The sequence below is a fragment of the Megalobrama amblycephala genome, linkage group LG7 (assembly GCF_018812025.1).
Source record: "Megalobrama amblycephala isolate DHTTF-2021 linkage group LG7, ASM1881202v1, whole genome shotgun sequence".
In the NCBI taxonomy this organism is placed as follows: domain Eukaryota; kingdom Metazoa; phylum Chordata; class Actinopteri; order Cypriniformes; family Xenocyprididae; genus Megalobrama; species Megalobrama amblycephala.
In genome coordinates, this window is record NC_063050.1 from 56,726,205 (window position 1) to 56,745,135 (window position 18,931).

At 37.9% G+C, this 18,931-nt stretch overlaps 1 long non-coding RNA gene across 1 annotated transcript; it reads right to left on the bottom strand.

Annotated features, from left to right (window-relative positions):
* Positions 1-15,134: 15,134 nt before the first annotated feature.
* Positions 15,135-16,523, bottom strand: LOC125272988. The gene is made up of 2 exons (XR_007185984.1): positions 16,282-16,523; positions 15,135-15,243 (listed from the first exon to the last, which is right to left on the bottom strand). It is a non-coding gene; the product is annotated as an uncharacterized LOC125272988 (long non-coding RNA).
* Between the last annotated feature and the right edge of the window lie 2,408 nt (positions 16,524-18,931).

Below are 18,931 nucleotides of genomic sequence, written 5' to 3' on the forward strand. Positions count from 1 at the left end.
GAACGGCCGCTGACCCACTCGAGCTCGCATCTCCGAAAATGTCAAAACAAAATGGTAAATTGTAAAATAGGCGCTGTTATTAAATATGAGTCACATATTTCAGGTCTAAACAACTACATTCTCGCCTAAAAAACTATTAAAACTACAGTTCGTGGTACAAGAAGTAGTATTTGTAAAAATTACGGTTGATTTGATCGGCCGCCATGACGGTCACTTCAAGCGGAGTGATACAAACGGTGAAAAGGCAGTAGGAGTGCTGTTATCACTGAAATATCGCATGGCTATCAGCCAATCAGATTCGAGAACCAGACAGAACTGTTGTATAAAATCATTTAACATATTGATCATTCATATATATGGAAATATATTTTCATTCCATAAGGGAGACTTAAGAGATATAACAGGTTTAGATGGAAAGGATCTTAAGCTGACTAGCTGAAGACGTTACTGTAGGTTCACCAATTATTAGACACAGTACTTCCTTGAAAATAAATTCCAGCACAGTGCTACAACGACCATAACAAAATGACCCTTCACAATACATAATGCTTTACAATGATCTTTGTTAGATAGCTACATTTTTATCTGTTCAATAAACTGTCTTACTGACCTGTTAATCCAATGCCAAGCCAATGTTGATTCTTATTTTATTACAAGTTCTTTTGCATTCTCTTTTTGCCAGCAGATTCTCCTCTGTTGTGCAGTTTTATTAAATTCATTTTATTCACAATAGAACATAGATAACATAACAAATGTTTAAACTGAGAAATTGTACAATTTTATGCACAAAATGAGCTAATTTCAAATTTGATGCCTACTATAGGTCTCAAAATAGTTGGGATGGGGGCATGTTTACCATGGTGTAGCATCTCCTCTTCTTTTCGAAACAGTGTGAAGATGTCTGGGCATCAAGGTTATAAGTTTCTGCAGTTTTGGTGTTGAAATTTGGTCCCATTCTAGCCTGATAAAGGTTTCCAGTTGCTGAAGAGTTTGTGGTCGTCTTTGACGTATTTTTCTCTATAGGTGAAAGATCTGGACTGCAGGTAGGCTAAATCAGCACCAGGACTCCCTCCTCTTTAGCCTGGAGGACACGGCATCTGTGATTTCCAACAAGAATGTCAAATTTGGACTCGTCTGACCATAGAACACTTTTCCACTTTGAAACAGTCCATTTTAAATGAGCCTTGGCCCACAGGACATGATGGCGCTTCTGGACCATGTTCACATATGGCTTCCTTTTTGCATGATAGAGCTTTAGTTGGCATCTGCAGATGGCATGGCAAATTGTGTTTACCGACAGTGGAAGTATTCCTGGGCCCATTTAGTAATGTCATTGACACAATCATGCTGATGAGTGATGCAGTGTCGTCTGAGGGCCTGAAGACCATGGACATCCAATAAAGGTCTTCAGCCTTGTCCCTTACGCACAGAGATTTCTCCAGTTTCTCTGAATATTTTGATGATGTTATGCACTGTAGATGATGAGATTTGCAAAGCCTTTGCAATTTGACATTGACGAACATTGTTTTTAAAGTATCCCCCAATCGTTTTACACACTCTTTCACAGCTCTGCCCATCTTTACTTCTGAGATACTCTGCCTCTCTAAGACTCTGCCTCTCTGCCTCTCCTTTTTATAGCTAATCATGTTACAGACCTGATATCAGTTAACTTAATTAGTTGCTAGATGTTCTCCCAGCCCTCGTACCAACTTTTTTGAGACCTGTAGCAGGTATCAAATTTGAAATGAGTTTATTTAGTGGTTAAAAGTGTAACATTTCTCCGTTTAAACATTTGTTATGTTATCTATGTTCTATTGTGAATAAAATGTTGGCTCATGTGATTTGAAAGTCTTTTAGTTTTCATTTTATTCAAATTTAAAAAACGTCCCAACATTTTCAGAATTCGGGTTGCACATAGCGTACCTCTAACAATAACAACATTATTGAAATGAAGCCATTCTCAATGCTAATTCTTTTCTATCTAATGTGTTCATTAGCGTTTCCTTGATACCGGCAATCATTACAGACATTTTTACACTTATACTGTGTCATCACATAGACTAACACAAAGTTGACTAGTTCTTGATTATGCAAAAATTATGTGTCTGCCGCATACGTTCCCACTCAGGCTAAGACCAGATGACAGGTTGACACTGAAGTGTCCTGTCACTATTAGCAGTGAATGACATGGATTTCAGGGAAAAGAAAGAGGTTGCTTAGATGACAAAATCTGTTGGGACCTCCCAGTCAGGTTCTAAAACCAGCAGAATGGACAATACTGAGCACTAATTATGACAGGCTTTGCTGTAAAGATGCTTAAAGAAAAGTTGCAACCCATGAAACACTGTAAAACAGCACCTAAATCTGCTAGTTTAAAGCTTAAAATGCTATATGTGCATTTGAAAAAGCATAAGTCTGCAGTGCATTTGGTGTATATATATATATATATATATATATATATATATATATATATATATACACACACACATATACATATATAACTTATGCTTTTTATATATATGTGCATGTGCATACTATATGTGACCATGAACTGATCCTTCATTTTAACTCAATGTGAGCTTCAGCATTTGAACATGTTGGTTTGGAAATGAAAGAAGGAATTTCTTATCACCCTGTTTGTTCTTTTGCTCCTAGGTGCTTCATTGAAAACCCTTTAAGGAAACAACTCTGAAAACACAGAAATAGGTTTCTAACCCACTTTTTCAAAGATATATTCTGTTCAAAAGGGCTTTTCCTTAGGGTATTCCTTTCAAAGAATTAATCTGGAAGGCATTCGATTCTTCTTTTTTTACACCTTCTTAAATTATTTCAGCAGAATTAGCACTATACATTTGACTGTTCTTGAACACTTTAATGATCTTCCCAGTCCCTATTAACCTGTAGATTAATGCTGAGTGCGATACTTGTCCCCACACCTCTGCTGACGAATTGAATAAGATGGTTGGAATAGCTGTTACAATTCTTGCTCTAAATGCTGTATGGCTTTCATTTAGGTCAGCTAAAAGTAAAACTGATCTAATTTTTGAGGTGTGAATGGAGAGAAATGTAAGAATACAGTGGCTATGATGCAATATAATGTGACACAAATAGCATTTGTTGTGCTACACTTGGGAAAAACTAGCTTGGCACAAGTGAACTACAGACATTCTACTGAAAAAATGTGGGTAGGTTTAGGTTATGCATTACAACTTTCTTGCTATTCTCAAACACTGGTAGTTACATACACGTGAGAGGTGGAAATATTGGGCTGCAAGTTTTCTATCCTATTAAAGGAGGCCTATGAAACGGAGATGAAATATGATCCCAATGAAACAGGACAGTGCAGAGTATTTAGAACTTCCTCTGTATGTCTTTGATAGGAAGACAAAAAAAAATCAGGAACAAAGTGAATTTGTAACAAATCAAAGATGCAGACAGGAGTGCAGATGGAAGGTAAATTGCATTGTTAATATTTTATAGTGTTATGCATGAATATTTCTGTATTGTGATCGTGAATGTTGGAGAGAAAGACAGGATAAAAGGGAAAAATAATGATTTTTTTCTTCTTCTGCATTTCAAAAGCTTAAGTTTCAAAAGTAAGCAAAAACGTCTGGGGCATGACCTATCGGTTAGCATAAGTAAGATGGTGTAGCAGTTTGACTCTATGCCATTGTTAGGAGGTAAACAACTCAATCTCATGAGAAAGCGTAACTATTTTCATAGTGATTTCATAGCGATTTCATAGATTTCATAGCAATTTCATATAAATTCATACAAATTCATTCAATTTGAAATTCATTCAAATTCATTGATTTGTACGGAAACGTATTAATTATATATATATATATAAAAAAAAAAAAGTAAGCATGAAGGTCCAGCCCTAACCCCAACCATAAAATGAACCATCAGTTGGGCATTAGCAGATCGTACGATTGAAATTGTAGAAATTCATGTGAAATGGCCAACAAATCGCCAAAAAATAATAAACAGTTTCACGTAAATAGTTCCGAATTACCATGAGAGTGTGTTGGAAGTAAAAGTAAGTAAAAGTAGTGATACTTCTACCTTAAATATTTTTAGCGTATTTTAAAGGTGCAGTCATATTTACTGTTGCTCAGCAAGATTTTTGTGGGCAGAATCATTCCAATAAAAATCCCAACATGTCCTCCAACCAATATGACCATATAGTTCGTTTGTCACTTCCCTGAAATATGACCCATAGGAGCATTTACTAAAGTTGCGCCCCTATCGACAACAGGACTGTGGACTGAGTTTTTAAAAAAAAAAAATTGTTTTGTTAAATGGAAATAGGAGAAATTGTGTAAAAAGTCTACACATTGCATTTAAATGAACACGCATTTTGATTGGTAACGACAGTTATACGTAATTTCATGACGACAGACGTAACATGACACTGTCATTATTTTTACGCCAGCTAGAGGGTGCATGACTTTAAAACGTAAATATAGGTCTTAATAAGGTGCTTGAAAAACGACCTATAGGGTCAGTCTCAAAATTCCGCAAGAGCTTTGCGTGAGGATGAAAAAGTGTTAACCAACAGAAAATTTCTTGGTTTGAAAATGACTTCTAAATTACTGAGTGGTAATTTATACATTTATATATACATATATATAGTATGAATGTGTGTAGTATGAATGTATTTTGGATGTACTATATTCGCCATATTGTTATTGTCTTGTGACTTATAGCATCAGTTGTGTCACTTTATTGCTATTCACAAATCCTCTCCCGTGGCCTCATGGGATGGTAAAGTGCCTATCAGATCCACACTTTCACAATCGCGCCAGGGTACTTTTTGAATATTGTGAATTCAGACATATTTAGCATTTAGCTCTAGTTTAGCTAAATATGTAGTCTTTTTGGTGTAATTTAACTTGTATTGGGTGTGCACTGTTGTATTGAGTAGTTTATTATTGTTATCCTATTTAAAACTGACATTCTGATTTGCATTAATTAAATGCCTCTGACATACATGAAACCTTGTGTTAACAACTTTTCCCATTCCAAGGATTCTACCTTAGTTCCAACAAGTTTAATAATAACCTTGCAGTCTGGCATTATGTGACCACCACAAATAGATGTGAATGGATTAATGCAGTGGAGAACACTGCCGGTTTGCCGCAGCACTTGATTTGTCATGGCAGATCAAAGGTGAATCTGGGTTGGGTCTGCATCATCTTGTACTCCTGTCCCTCTCCACTTTCATCTGCTCTATGAGGCCTGGATGAGGCTCCTCTTCAGCTGGAGCAATCTTGTCATTTTCCACAGCAATCATACTCAAGGTTGAAGTCGCAGCTTTTTTATTGATCTGGGCCGAGCGTGATGAGTTTCATTTCGGAGGGCTTGGGTGTATCAGTCAAAGATAGACAGAAAACACACACTCGTATAGCGGCGCGCACAAACAGACCATATACTTCCTTATTGCATTTATAAGTTGAGATGCACTTATGTTGTATGCCTTTATCACACAGCAATGCATAAAACTTAAAGATAGTTTGCCCAAAAATGTATATTTTATCAGGTTTTTTACTGGTTTAATGCATCATAAAAATGTTAAAAGCATGAAAAAATGATATTGTAAAGTTGCATGTACTAAAGTTCACAATCTATTTATACTTTGAGATTGTACATAATAGACAACTATTATTCTTGGTTGTGGCTTACCCTTGGTCTGAACATTCACCTAGCAATTAATCCTTGTTCAAAGCTTCCTGCTTCTTCAGACTGACTCCTTGTTGCAATAAATCAGGCTCACTCAGTCTCTAATGAGGGTTCCTGACATCAAAGTTACCCTCTCAACCTCATTAACCTGTCTGGGGAAGAAGGACACTGATAACGGTGGTCCCTTAATCTCTTTCTCCCTCCCCTTCTCTAGGATCTGTGTATTAGCAGTATAATAGCAGACACTCTTTGATATTCTCTATGATATTCCTTTTTTTTTTTTTGTATATTATTTTGCTCTGTTGCGCCATTTGACAGGCTTTAAACTCTGACTACAGGTGAAGTGTGTAATTTCTGAAACAAATAAAATTGAACAGTGCTGTGGATGGTTGCATAGACATTGTTATGCAGTTACTAAGGTGTTGTAAGTGTTGCTGTGTGGTTGCTAGGGCCTTCTGGGTGGTTTCCAGGTTGTTGCGTATTGGCCCAAGGCAAAAAAAAAAAAAAAGTCCAAGTGTCTTTGATATTCTGGGGCGCATTTCCTGAAAGCATTGTTGACCAACTATGGTCACAAGTTCTGTCATTATCAGCATAGTTCAAGGAGTCGGTAATTCCCAAAACCATAGTTCCAAGGAACATTCGAGAAGGCATCGCACAGTTGTGTGGTTGAAACGATAGCTCTTGACCTTTGGTTAGAAGTGGACTTAATATATCCTTATCTTGAGCAAAATAAACAATCTGATATTCAGTACAATCTATATCTTTTATTTTGAATATATACAAATTTAATTTATGTCTTTGAGAGATTTAAAGTGCCGTTTTTGCATGTGAGTATGTGTTCTAGTAAAATTGAGCCTATGATTGAATCCGGAAATAAAGCAAAATAACTGAGAAAAATTAAAATTAGTCCTCAGATGACAAGTCTGTAATTTATAGCAAAAATCTGACATTCATTTGATCTCAAACAGATTTATTAAAAGAATGTCTCAGGTTACATATGTAACCATGGTTCCCTGAAAAGACACTGCGTTTGAACGCATATGGGGAACGCCATCACATGAACCGGAGTCTGAAAGCAATTGTCAAATCTCACCAATCCTATTGGCCGGCGACAGCCTATGACGTCATTAAAGACGCAACCCGGAAGTATAAAAGGAGCGCCTAGAAAAGCAGTCAGTACCTTATCGTCTGAAGGGACTGTTCAGCAGGCAGGTAACGCAGTGTCTCGTTCCCTGTTCTCAGGGAACCATGGGTACATATGTAACCTGAGATGTTCCCTTTTGAAAGGGAACTCTACACTTCGTCTGAACACATATGGGGAACGATATACCCATACCGCCATGCTTGAGAGGAGTGCATGCCACAAATGGCTAGACAAACGTAAGAACTAGCAGCTTCAACTGAAGTGTCAGAACCACTCCCCCTACGGGTCATACATAGCTGTCAGTGACAGCACTCCATATTGCCAACAGCCCAAGCTATAAGCCTCAAAGAGGCCTTCCTCAGAAGACCTACCAAGGCCGCTCAAAGGCTTCTGGAACCAACTTCTTTTCAAAGAAAAGAGGGTACTTTTTCTTTGGGCCAGGGGGCCCAAGGGAACCCTAGCCAGTCACTTGTCAGGGGAACGTACTCGACCCTGATTGCCACCAGGAAGGCCTGACCTGGTCTACTTTACAGAAACCTAGTCTTGGCCAACAACCTGTCTGATCACAGAGTCTCCAATCACATTTCTTCAGAGAAGATATCCAGTAAGAGTGACTGCAAAGGAGGCAGTAACTAACTCAGACCAGAGTGTAGAGACGGGCATCCCGGAGAGCAGGACTCAGCTTAGCACTTTTTTAGCCTTACTAATGAGGGGAGTAACACACTGCTCAATCCTAGGATCTACTCAACACGTGATTATTTGCATCGAGGAGGCTGTGCACTCCAAAGGAATCCAACAAGGTGAGTACATTTAACAGCGTGGGGGCTGATCCTCAATAGGGAGGCCTCAGAGAGGCCTTCAACCACTGACCAGCTTGGGGAGCTAAGTAGCATGCAGGACAAGAGTACAGGGCTTGACCTAACAGATAATCCGTACTGTAGGCACAAAATTATGGAGGCCCAGGAGGGGGCCTGCCACATGACACAAATTCTAGTGTAGAAATACATCTCAGCAGCCTTGCTAAAGGCCAACATGCGCTCAATCTGCTTAGAGAACATCCAGATATGGGAGGGGGAAGCTTAAAGGGAGGCCTGTGAAGGCCACACACCTGAACAGCTTGCTTGCTGCAGCAGATTAGACTGGGAGTGCCCACATAACAGTCTACCTAACACAATCCGACAAGCAGTGCACTCGGTAAAAATACTTTTTACTCTTTAAAGCAAGAGGATTACAGCATACGCCAACACGCCCTGCAGGAGGCCCAAAAGGGGCCTACAACTTCCAGACACATGGCATCAGCTCACGGCAGTGTTCTAAGCTCTAAGGGAGCCAAGTAGAATAACCAAACTTCTCAAGTGAGGTTAACCAGTTTAACTCAACCTGAGCCAACATACCACCAGGTCATGTACTCAGTAAAAACACCTTTTACTCTTAAAGCAATAGGAGTACAAACCTACGCCATCATGCTCTGAAGGAGGCCCAAACGGGGCCTACAACTCAGAAAGACACGTGGCGCCAGCTTCTAGTGGCAATTACTAAGCTCTCAGGGAGCCACATATAGAACCAAACTATTCAGTGAGGTTAACTATTAGCTCAGCCTGAGCTTAATTCCACTCAACACATTCCAACAGCATGTACTCAGTAAAGCACTTAACACTCATAAGGCAAGAGGAGTACAAAAAACTCCGCCAACATGCTCTAAAAGAGGCCCAAACTGGGCCTACTACTCCAGGAGACACGGGCGTCAGCCTGTGGCAGTGTCATCATATCAACAACCATAACAAACCTGCGCCATCATGTTCTTAGAGGAGGCCCAAACCGGGGCCTGTTACTCCAGAAAGACACGTGGCGTCAGCTAGTGGCATCTGTCTATGCTCTAAAGGAGCCTAATCTGAGAACCAAACAATAAAGTGTGGTTACCTAATCTACACATTCCAACAGGCAATGTACTGAGTACACTCTGTACACTCTACAAAGAAATACGTTATCGTGCTCTGAAGGATGCCCAAAACCGGCCTACCACGTCAAACAGACACGGACATAAACCTGTGGCAGTGTCTATGTTCTAAGTGAGCGAAACTCTGACCAAAAACATCCACCAACAAGAGATGTGACACAACAAGCTACAGTGCTTAGAAGGAGGCTTATCTCACGAAAGCCTTCAACTCCAACAATGCAAAACAATTCTTGTGACAGTGTTTATACTCTAAGGGAGCTATAAAAAAATAAAAAAAACTGAATAGTGAGGTTCCCAAAGCAAACTCAACCTGAGCTATGCATTCCAACAGGCCATGTACTCAGTAAACACCTTTACTCTTAACACAAGGGGAGTACAAACTAAGCGCCATGCTCTGAAGGAGGCCATAACCAAGCCTACTACTACAGAAACAGGTGCTAACTCAAGGGGTTCAGGGGAAAAGCGAACACAGTATGAATGAAAATTCTAGACAAGTGGGGCCTACACAACACTAGCATTCTCTTATCCACTTAAAAATAAGGGGCCTACCACTTGAGACAACGGCACCAGGGAGGCTAATGATAGCCTGCTACCTTAGCTGCTATCTGTCTTGCACCTACACTAAAGGGGTAAAGGGCTTTTTTGCCTGATAACTCTGAAAGAGGAGGCCAGAACTAGGAAAACTATACAACCTGACAAGGGAAGTAATGAAAAAAGGGGAAATACTTTAGCAATCACCTAACCCTAGTTCTAGCCTAAGTCAGCTATAGCTGTGGGCCTATAGGGCCACACATAAGCATAGATCTGCCTGGGGCTTAAACTCAGCCTAAAATCTCACAGAGAGGAGGCTACTCTAAAATCTCTAAAATAAGAGCTCAGAGGAGCAAAGCTCAACCCAAGCCAAACATGTCAGGCAGCCCAGGAGGCCGACGCTAAACATAGATCTATCTGAAATAAAAAAGTGCTAATCTCAAAACAACTCTAGCTACTGTATGACCAGGGGAGAAGTTACTTTACCAATGGTGGCTGTAAAGGCTGTAAAAATCGTTCAAGCCAACCTAATGTGTTTTTTTTTTTTTTTTTTTACTTCAGAGCCCTTAAAAAAAACCTTACTCTTTTTTCCCTCTACACGCCCAGGAAAAACCATACAGGAAACTTAAGGTCAGATATACTTGTAATGTAAATATAGCCCCAGCTTACCTTCCTGCAGCTCGAAGACCGAAGACTCCTATCACGGAAGGGATGGAATCTAGTGTTCCTTTTAGCCTAAAGGAGCCTTTTTACTATCAAGCCAGAAGGTGGGCCATCAGAATTTTATTCATCATGGGCCCAGTCCTCAGCCTGACTGTAAGAAATGCCTAAGTGTGTTTCAAAAAATTCCATTACTCAGGAGGTGGAAGAAGAGAGGAGAGGGTAGAAGTGAACTACCCTCACAGAGAGGAAACCAATCATTGACGCTGCTGGCGTCTGTGGTTGATTACCTCCCTCAGATCCTGCTTCTTCTTCCTGGAGTCCCGCCTTCTCTGGGACTTGCTCCGAGGAGGAGGAGGTGCCCGAGAGGCAACACTGGACCTCTGGCCCTGTCTCCGATCCTCGAATCGGGACAGGCCAGGACCTCCTGTCTGTCTGGGCCCAGGATCAGATCTGAGCAGTATGCAGGTCTTAAACGCTGCCGAGCGTTACTTTGCCACTCTGAACTTTCCCACCACCGCCTTGACTGAGGTACTGAAAAGTTCAGAGGGCGAAACCGGTGCATAGAGGAGAAAGCCCTTTTCTTTCTCCCCGATGACAGCCAGGTTCAACCACAGGTGTCTCTCCGTGGCCACCATCGCTGCCATCGATCTTCCAATTGAAGCAGCGGTTTGCTTAGAGGCCCGGAGAGCCAGATCCGTGGTGCAGCGCAGCTCTTCTACCGCCTCAGGGGACAGACCCTGCCCCTGATCCAGATCCCTCAGCAAATCAGCCTGGTAGGCCTGTAACACCGCCATGGTGTGTAAGGCCGCATCAGCCTGACCCGCTGCCACGTGTGCCCTGTCATTCAAGCGAGAAGTCACCTTAAGGGGCTTGGAAGGCAGGACCGGAGCTTTCAGTGTCGGGGCCTGCCCTGTGATGAGATAGTTCGCGTCTCATCAATTGGGGGCATTGACACATCCCAGGTGAAAAAAAAAGTACATTTCAATAATGTACTTAAAGTGCTCTATTTCCACTCACTAATTGTGTACTTAATATACTAAAAATTCTTGTTTAGTACTTCTTAAGATAATCTTAAGAACATCTAAGTGTACTCAATTGTGCTATTTTGAGACACCATAAAATATGAACTAAAATGTGTTTTTAATATACTATCTCTGTATTTAAAAATATATTTAGTTACCACTTGTAGTACACTATGGGTTCAAATGTACTATAAGTAGTATCTAAATGCATTTTTTAAAAATACAGATATTAAAAGCACATTTAAGTTCATATTTCATGGTGTCTCAAAATAGCACAGTTGAGTACACTTAGATGTACTTAAGATTATCTTAAGAAGTACTAAATAAGATTTTTTAGTATATTAAGATTTTTTGATGACTCGTTTCAGGAAGTTCAGACCCTGTTCTTTCTTTTGGGAGACAATAACTCCATTTATTGTGCACTTTAAACTTTGGAACTTTGCAGACCTTTTACTTTCACATACGGCTATAGTACATATTACATGAAGGGTAATATTTAAAAAAAAGCATAATAGGGGCACTTTAAAATGGAGAAAATATTTTAAAAAAACATACCTTGCCTTTAGGTTTGAAGTAGGGCTGTGAATCCTTGGGTATACAGTAGGGATGTGAATCTTTGGGTATACAGCGAATTAATATGATTCAAGATTCATGGGTGTTCGATTCGATTCAAGAACGATTTTTGCAAATTCTGAACGATTCGATTCGAGACGATTCACATTAAAATTTGATTCAATTAATTTGATTTGATTCTCCATTTTAATATGCATTCATAGGGTTATTGAAGTGCTTCTCCCAATGTGTCTTAGTCAGGATGAGAATTATACAGTGACCTTCAGGTGGTTAGATAGTGGGGGCAAAAAACAAAACAAAACAAAACAAAAAAAAACCTTTTGTCCATTATTAATGTCAATAGCCTATAAAAATTGGCATTTGTGGACATTTACATAAGCCAAACTTTTAAAAGGCTTTAAAAGTGTTGTTAGGCCTAGTTCAGTTTAGTTCTAGTATAGTGTAGGATAGTGTTAATGGCTACACAACCTTATTAAAGTGTTCCAGGCACATTAAACATAATACTGTGCAGCAAATTAGCTCAAAATAAATTTGAATAATTATTCATAACTAGTTATAATTAATTATAAATATTTGGATCAGGTAATAAAATTAACTTAATGTGATAAAATTAATATGACAATCAATTAACCTGTTTGGCCAGCGAACACTTAGTATTGATCGTCTTTCAACTTTTCAAGACAGAAAAATAATGCTTTCTTAGCACGTAGCTGTGATCAAATCGTTATCAGGGACATTGGTTTATAAGCAGGTCAGAATCAACTCACAAGATTGTGCACAAGTTTTATTTAACTAAATCACAAACACATAACTAAACTAACAAACACATAACATACACACAAATCACACACATACATGGGTAAAATGAGCAATAATAGAGTTGAACCAGAAGTAGGAGGGGCATTGTGCACTGGCTTTTAACCTCTGGTCAAAGTCACACCTCTTAGGGTTGACCTGACCAATAAGAAGGTTGAATTTCCAGGTTGAATTTCAAGTTGTTGAAGAAGAACTATTAAAGAATATTGTAATACTGATGTGTTGCACAGGTATCGACATATTGTATACACAAGCATTTAAATCATCTCGATACGAACCCATAGACACTAAACATGGCATAACTGAAGTTACTTTACATGTATCATAAAACATGTGAATACAATACTGAGTACAATACAACAAACAGTAATAATGGATACCATTTCCTGGGGAAATGGATGTTCATTTATAAAACAGTCTGTCTATAAATGAATGCAGGAAAGTCTGTTTTCAGGTTTTGTGTGCCTTTTCTATGGGCCTGACTCAAAATGACTTTTGGATGCAGAGTTCTGCATAGCTGCATAGTTTCGGATCATAAAAAGTCTTATCTGATTGTGTCCAAGAGGCCCTTGCCCAAACTGGTCTTCACGGGGGATGGGGACAAAGTGAGTTTAAAGATTATAATATGACAACAAATAATTGTGTCTGATTTGTCTCAGTCGTTACAACTGTAATGCTTACATGGAGAGACAACCCTAGAATGTCATGCACTTTTCCAACTAATCCTAAACAAACTTTTCTTCACGGAATAGTAAGAAAAACCCTCTTTGTCCTCGTTATACGGAACATTTCCCTTATGATAATTCTTAAAGAAAACGTGCTGGCTGTCTACTGTTGCTATAGTAATGAACGCAACTTTAATGTGCATCTGACTGACAGATAAACTGCGCGCTCTTAATTTAGGGTTGTTAATGTTGTAGTTACTTCAGCAGTTTCCTTCGCGCATTCAGTTTAACGACATTAAGTTCATAATTTCATGTATCATTCATTGGAACTGTGGGTATGCATTTTGATACTTACATTATGTTGTATTAAGTATTAATGTTTATATATTTTAAAGCACTGAATCGCTATAGATTCGCGATTAATCCGATTCGTAACATTTTACATTGATTATTAACCGAAATTAATGATTCACAATTCAAAAAACATGTTTCAAGATCAATGCATATGCATCGTAAGGATTTGTAATCGATGCATCAAGAAAACGCGTGAATCGTTACACACCTAGTTTGAAGTCTTATTCAACACACACACACACACACACACACACACACACACACACACACACACTCTTGTTTTCCTCACATAAGGGGCCCACCGTTTTTTGGCGAGTTGTGGGGTCCACCCTTTCCAGTGTATCTATGCACATATAAAAAATCATGCAAGATAATAAACAGTTCCTAATAACAAATATAACTTCAATGTGACAATTCAGACAAAATTCTCCCATGTGTGTTTTTTGGTCACTTGTGGGGTTCTGGTTTCAACATTTAGAACTTATGGGGTCCACTTTCACAGACACAAACATTTCCAGTTTTTATATCCTAGCAAGGACCAAAGGTTACTATCTGGAAACAACCATTTCCATTAGTTTGGCCTTGATTATCATAGAAAATTGTATAGATTATAGTTTATATCCTTTAAATTAATCAGCTCATAAACCCATTAGCTTAGTCACTCCTATGATTGGTTGGATCTGAGCAAAATATAATGAGGCAGAAAACATAGCAGTAAAATGACATTTAGAAAAATGACCTCCGGCTCAACATATCTCAAATCCTAGTCTCCTATAAAACCAATGAGTCCTCAAATTTTGGTCTGAATTACTTCAGCCTACAAGACACCAACTGAACTTTGTCTGCATTGTATTGATCATGAAATGGACTTCTCTAATGAAGTGTTGGTGGAAAGATCTGGTTTCTCCCTGGTTATTTTTTATCCATTTCTAATGCAGTTTTGTGTTCCTAACCAGTAACCTTTGTCTTATTTAATGGGGCCTTCAACATTAGCTCCTTCAAAATGAAGACTCAACATTTCTTATGGGTTTAGAATAACAGTTTATTTAAAAAATAAACTTTTTTTGGGGGGTGAACGAATGCTTTAAGAGAATAATAAAATAAAAACAATGGAAAAAAAGACTTCACTCTAAAAAATGCTGGGTTAAAAACAACCCAAGTTGGGTTGAAAATGGACAAACCCAGTGGTTGGGTTAAATGTTTGCCCAACGTGCTGGGTAGTTTTATTTAAACCAAAATATTGTTTAAAAGTTACTGTACGGCTGGCTTAAAATGAACCCAAATTAAATTAAAAATCAGACACATAATTACTAGAGGCAACAATAATAAAAGAGGAGCATTTATTAATAAGCAATTTAATAAATGTTTATTGTTTAAGTATTATTCAAATGTTTGTTTATTAAACTTGAATAAATATTAATTTCCAACATATTATGGGTTCATTTTAAGCAAGAAATATAGTAATTTTTAAACAATTTTTGGTTTAAATAAAACTACCCAGTTTGTCCATTTTCAACCCAACTTGGGTTGTTTTTAACCCAGCATTTTTTTAGAGTGTGACCTTTACCTGAAAACACTTTGAACTCATGTCCCAAGCTGAACACTAGTGGACACTATTTTACTCTACTTTTCTTCGTAAAGCAGTAATGCGGTTTTTTATGAAATACTTGACTGCCTTCCAGTCTCGGGTTCCTAAAACTTCTGGTTCTGCCTCAATGCAATGCTCACAGTCCATTTTTCCAGGGACTTGGTTCCTCGTAATGAACTTCTTGAGGTGCTTTTCCACTGCAGCACATTCATCGGCGGACCAGCATCTTCTGGCTGCAGTTTGTTTGCCTAAGTATACATTAAAAAAAAAAAAAAAAAAGTTATGTTTATGAACTTAATTTGAAAAAAAAAAAAAAAAAAAAACCCATCTGAAACACTACTGGTTTTGATTAAAATTATATATTATACACATATATACAAAAAACAAACACACACACAAACACTTAAAATTGGTTTCGTGCACACAGGGGTAAAAAAATAGCCCATGTGTACAATGAAATATACTACTGGATCTTTAATGTTGTGGGCTTATTTTTCTGCTGGAGGTCCGGAACATCTTGTTCAGATACATGGCATCATGGATTCTATCAAATAACAACAGATGAAAATCAAAACCTGACTCATCAGGACAATGATCCAAATCAAACATCAAAACCAACACAAAAATGTGTCACTGAGCACAAAATGAAGCTTCTGCCAAGGTCGTCCCAGTCCCCTGACCTGAACCCTAAAGAAAATGAGTGGAGTGAAGGGAAGAGAAGAAGCACCAACATGGAGCTGGAATCTGAAGGATCTGGAGAGATTCTGCATGGAGGAATGATCTCTGATCTCTGGTCAGGTGTTCTCCAAACTCATCAGGCATTATAGAAGATGACTCCGAGCTGTTATCTTGGGAAAAAGGAAGTTGCAAAAAGTATTGAATAAAAGGGTATGATTAATTGTGAGCAATGTGTATTAGAGAAAAACATTTCTCTCATAATGAGATTTCCCCCCCATTTAAAATTATTATTCTCCAATGAAAGTTGGGATTTTTGTAGATTTTTTAAATAAAAGATCAAAAGTATTAACGATGCAGATTTATTTTCACAGCCTTCTTTGGTCATATTCACTAAGGGTATGAATAACCATCAAAATAAAGTGAATAGTCGATCTCATAACTCTGAGTGTTAGTAGACTGGTAGGGTTAGGTTTAGTTGAGTTACTTATGTAGTTACTTATAGTCAGTAGAATTCTAATATGTCAACTTTTCCAGGGCCCAAAAACACCCTCAGACCCCAAAGGATTAAAGATCAGCTGAACCATCAATCTGCTTTACTTTAAGCTCACCTCTCTTTTTGGCCGTCTTTGCTTTTGGTTGCAAATATACTGTTGAAGTTGGTTCCTCAATGGACTTCACGCTGTCTACAGCTTCCGGAATAAATTCATCTGAGTGCAAGAAAAAAAAAAAAAAGTATTTAAAAAGAAAAATCAATCTATTTAAAAAGACAAATCAAAATCTAAATTAACTGCAAGCAACACTGACAAGATTATGACCTATCATACAGAAACTTTAAAAGTCAATGCTCAAATGTTCGAGTTTTTTTTTTTTTTTTTAAGTTTATTTAGCCATATGATGTTATAAAAATGGGTGAAGCATCATGACTGAACTTTCTATTTGGTCTGTAGTAGTTTGGACAGGACTTTGATAGCACAGATAAGGCTCACACCGTGTCTACACCAGACGTGATTTATCGCGTTGCGCCGCAACAGCTAAAAGCTGTCTACACTGAACGTGACACGATGACCATTGGACTACGTCACAAATAGAATGGGGAATCGCTCCGTGCCGCATCCAGTGTAGACAATATCACGGATTATAATGGGATCTATTGTCTTTTGACATGTTGCGTCGCTCGCATCCGGTGTCACTCCAATGCTCACTACTGTACAGACTCAGGCTCCAAATCACTACTGTGCAGACAAAGGCAAATGACGTAACCGGTCAAGATGACAGCAGCCAATACTGGGTGTTGTCATCAACAATGTTTTAGTTTTACCTTTTCTATAGTGGAATGAAGTGGAGATGTGTCATCTGTTTTTTTTGTTCGTTTTGTTTTGGGTTTTTTGTGTGTGTGGGGGGGGGGGGTCTATGATTCACAGTCTATGTTTAAAGTAAAGGCTTATATTAAAAGGAACATATGGAAAACACATGAAAAAAAAGTTCTTTATTTTTGTTATTTAATTAAAACAAGCAAACTTTCTTATATTTTAGATTCATTGCACAGTAACTGAAATATTTCAAGAGTTTTTTTGTTTTAATTCTGATGGTTACAGCTTACTAGAGCTGCAACTAACGATTATTTTTCTGTTGACTAATCTAACGATTATTTTTATTAAATATTTTTTATTAATTTAGTGTTCTTTTTTTTGATTAGTCAAGTCAAGTCAAGTCAAATTTATTTATATAGCGCTTTTACAATTGGTAATTGTTTCAAAGCAGCTTTACATATTAGAAGCACAGAAAAAAGGAAGTGGTTAAAAATAAGCTGTACAAACAAGCGTGGTAATATGTAACATATACAAGATGGTGCTACATTAAGCCAATGTCGGCTGACTCCCAGGGGTGGAAAAAACCCCTAGGAGAAAAACCCAGCGTGCTAACACTGGAAAAAAGTCCTAGGAGGGAAAAAACCCCTTGGAAGATATATATAATATATATATCAATATATATATATCAAAATCTAAATTATACATTTATTATAGAGATTAAAAATAGATTATATATAAATATATGTAAGCGGATACGGGGATTAGCTACTGAATCCTTTGGATAACTTTACAAAAAATTATAAGTACAACTTCTAATATAATATTTCAACTTTTATTAATTTTTTTTTTTCAACTGACTGACTTCTCATGTGATTTATGAGCTTCTACAACTTTTGACCTCCTAATTGAACTCCTTTCCACAAACTGATCGTAGAAATAAAAAACAGAATAAAAATGGTAACACTTTACAATAAGGTCTCATTTATTAACATTAATGTATTAACCAACATCAACTAACAATGAGCAATATATTTGCTACAGTATTATTATCTTTGTTTATGCTAGTTAATAAAAATAGTCATTGTTAGTTAATGATAGTTCACAGTGCATTAACTAATGCTAACAAATGAAACCTTACTGTTTGTGCTTAATAAGATTAAGAGAAATCTGTTATTCATTTTATGGTAACACTTTACAATAAGTGCAACCATAATCACACTCTCTCAATATTCAAAGTGCAATTAAGACCAATTTTTTTCTTTGATACAGAGCTAAGAGATTGTTACAACTACACTGCCCATCCTAAAATAGCTTTCATATTGAGAGATATATTCATCAGAAATCTCGTTTGAATGCGCCCACGCGTCTACTTTCACATTCACGATGGCATGTAACTCTGTAAATATGGAGCGGCGGCGACCGTTATCCAGCTGAATTAAATGTTTTTTATTTAAATACAAAGCAAAACGACAGTGGAGGCATAATGTAAACGTTGCGGTGGCATATTCTTTCCTAATCATCCTAACACTCTGTCATGACAATATCACAAGACTACTTTTCACCTCGACAAGAAATCTCGTCACATTTTAATCTAGTCACATTTTAATCTCATGTCACACCCCTAGTGCTCGTGCATCGCAGTTGTGCTGCCGCGGTACGCCATCTCGTTTTTGCAAAGGGAACAAAGGACCATTTTATTTGGCCTCTGTTTAAAGTATTCCCATACTTTTGATAATCGTGGTCTAGGTTTTTGTGATAGAATAGAACTTTCTCCATTCCCAGGAGCAGAAGCCGCCATTACGCAAGATGAATGTAAACAATGTGACGCGTTGACGCATTTCACGCACGTCGATGTATTTTCGTAGTCGACGTAATTGATTACGTCGACACGTTGTTGCAGCACTACAACTTACAGCTTGGGAAAATGAAAAAAAAAAAAACCAAAAAA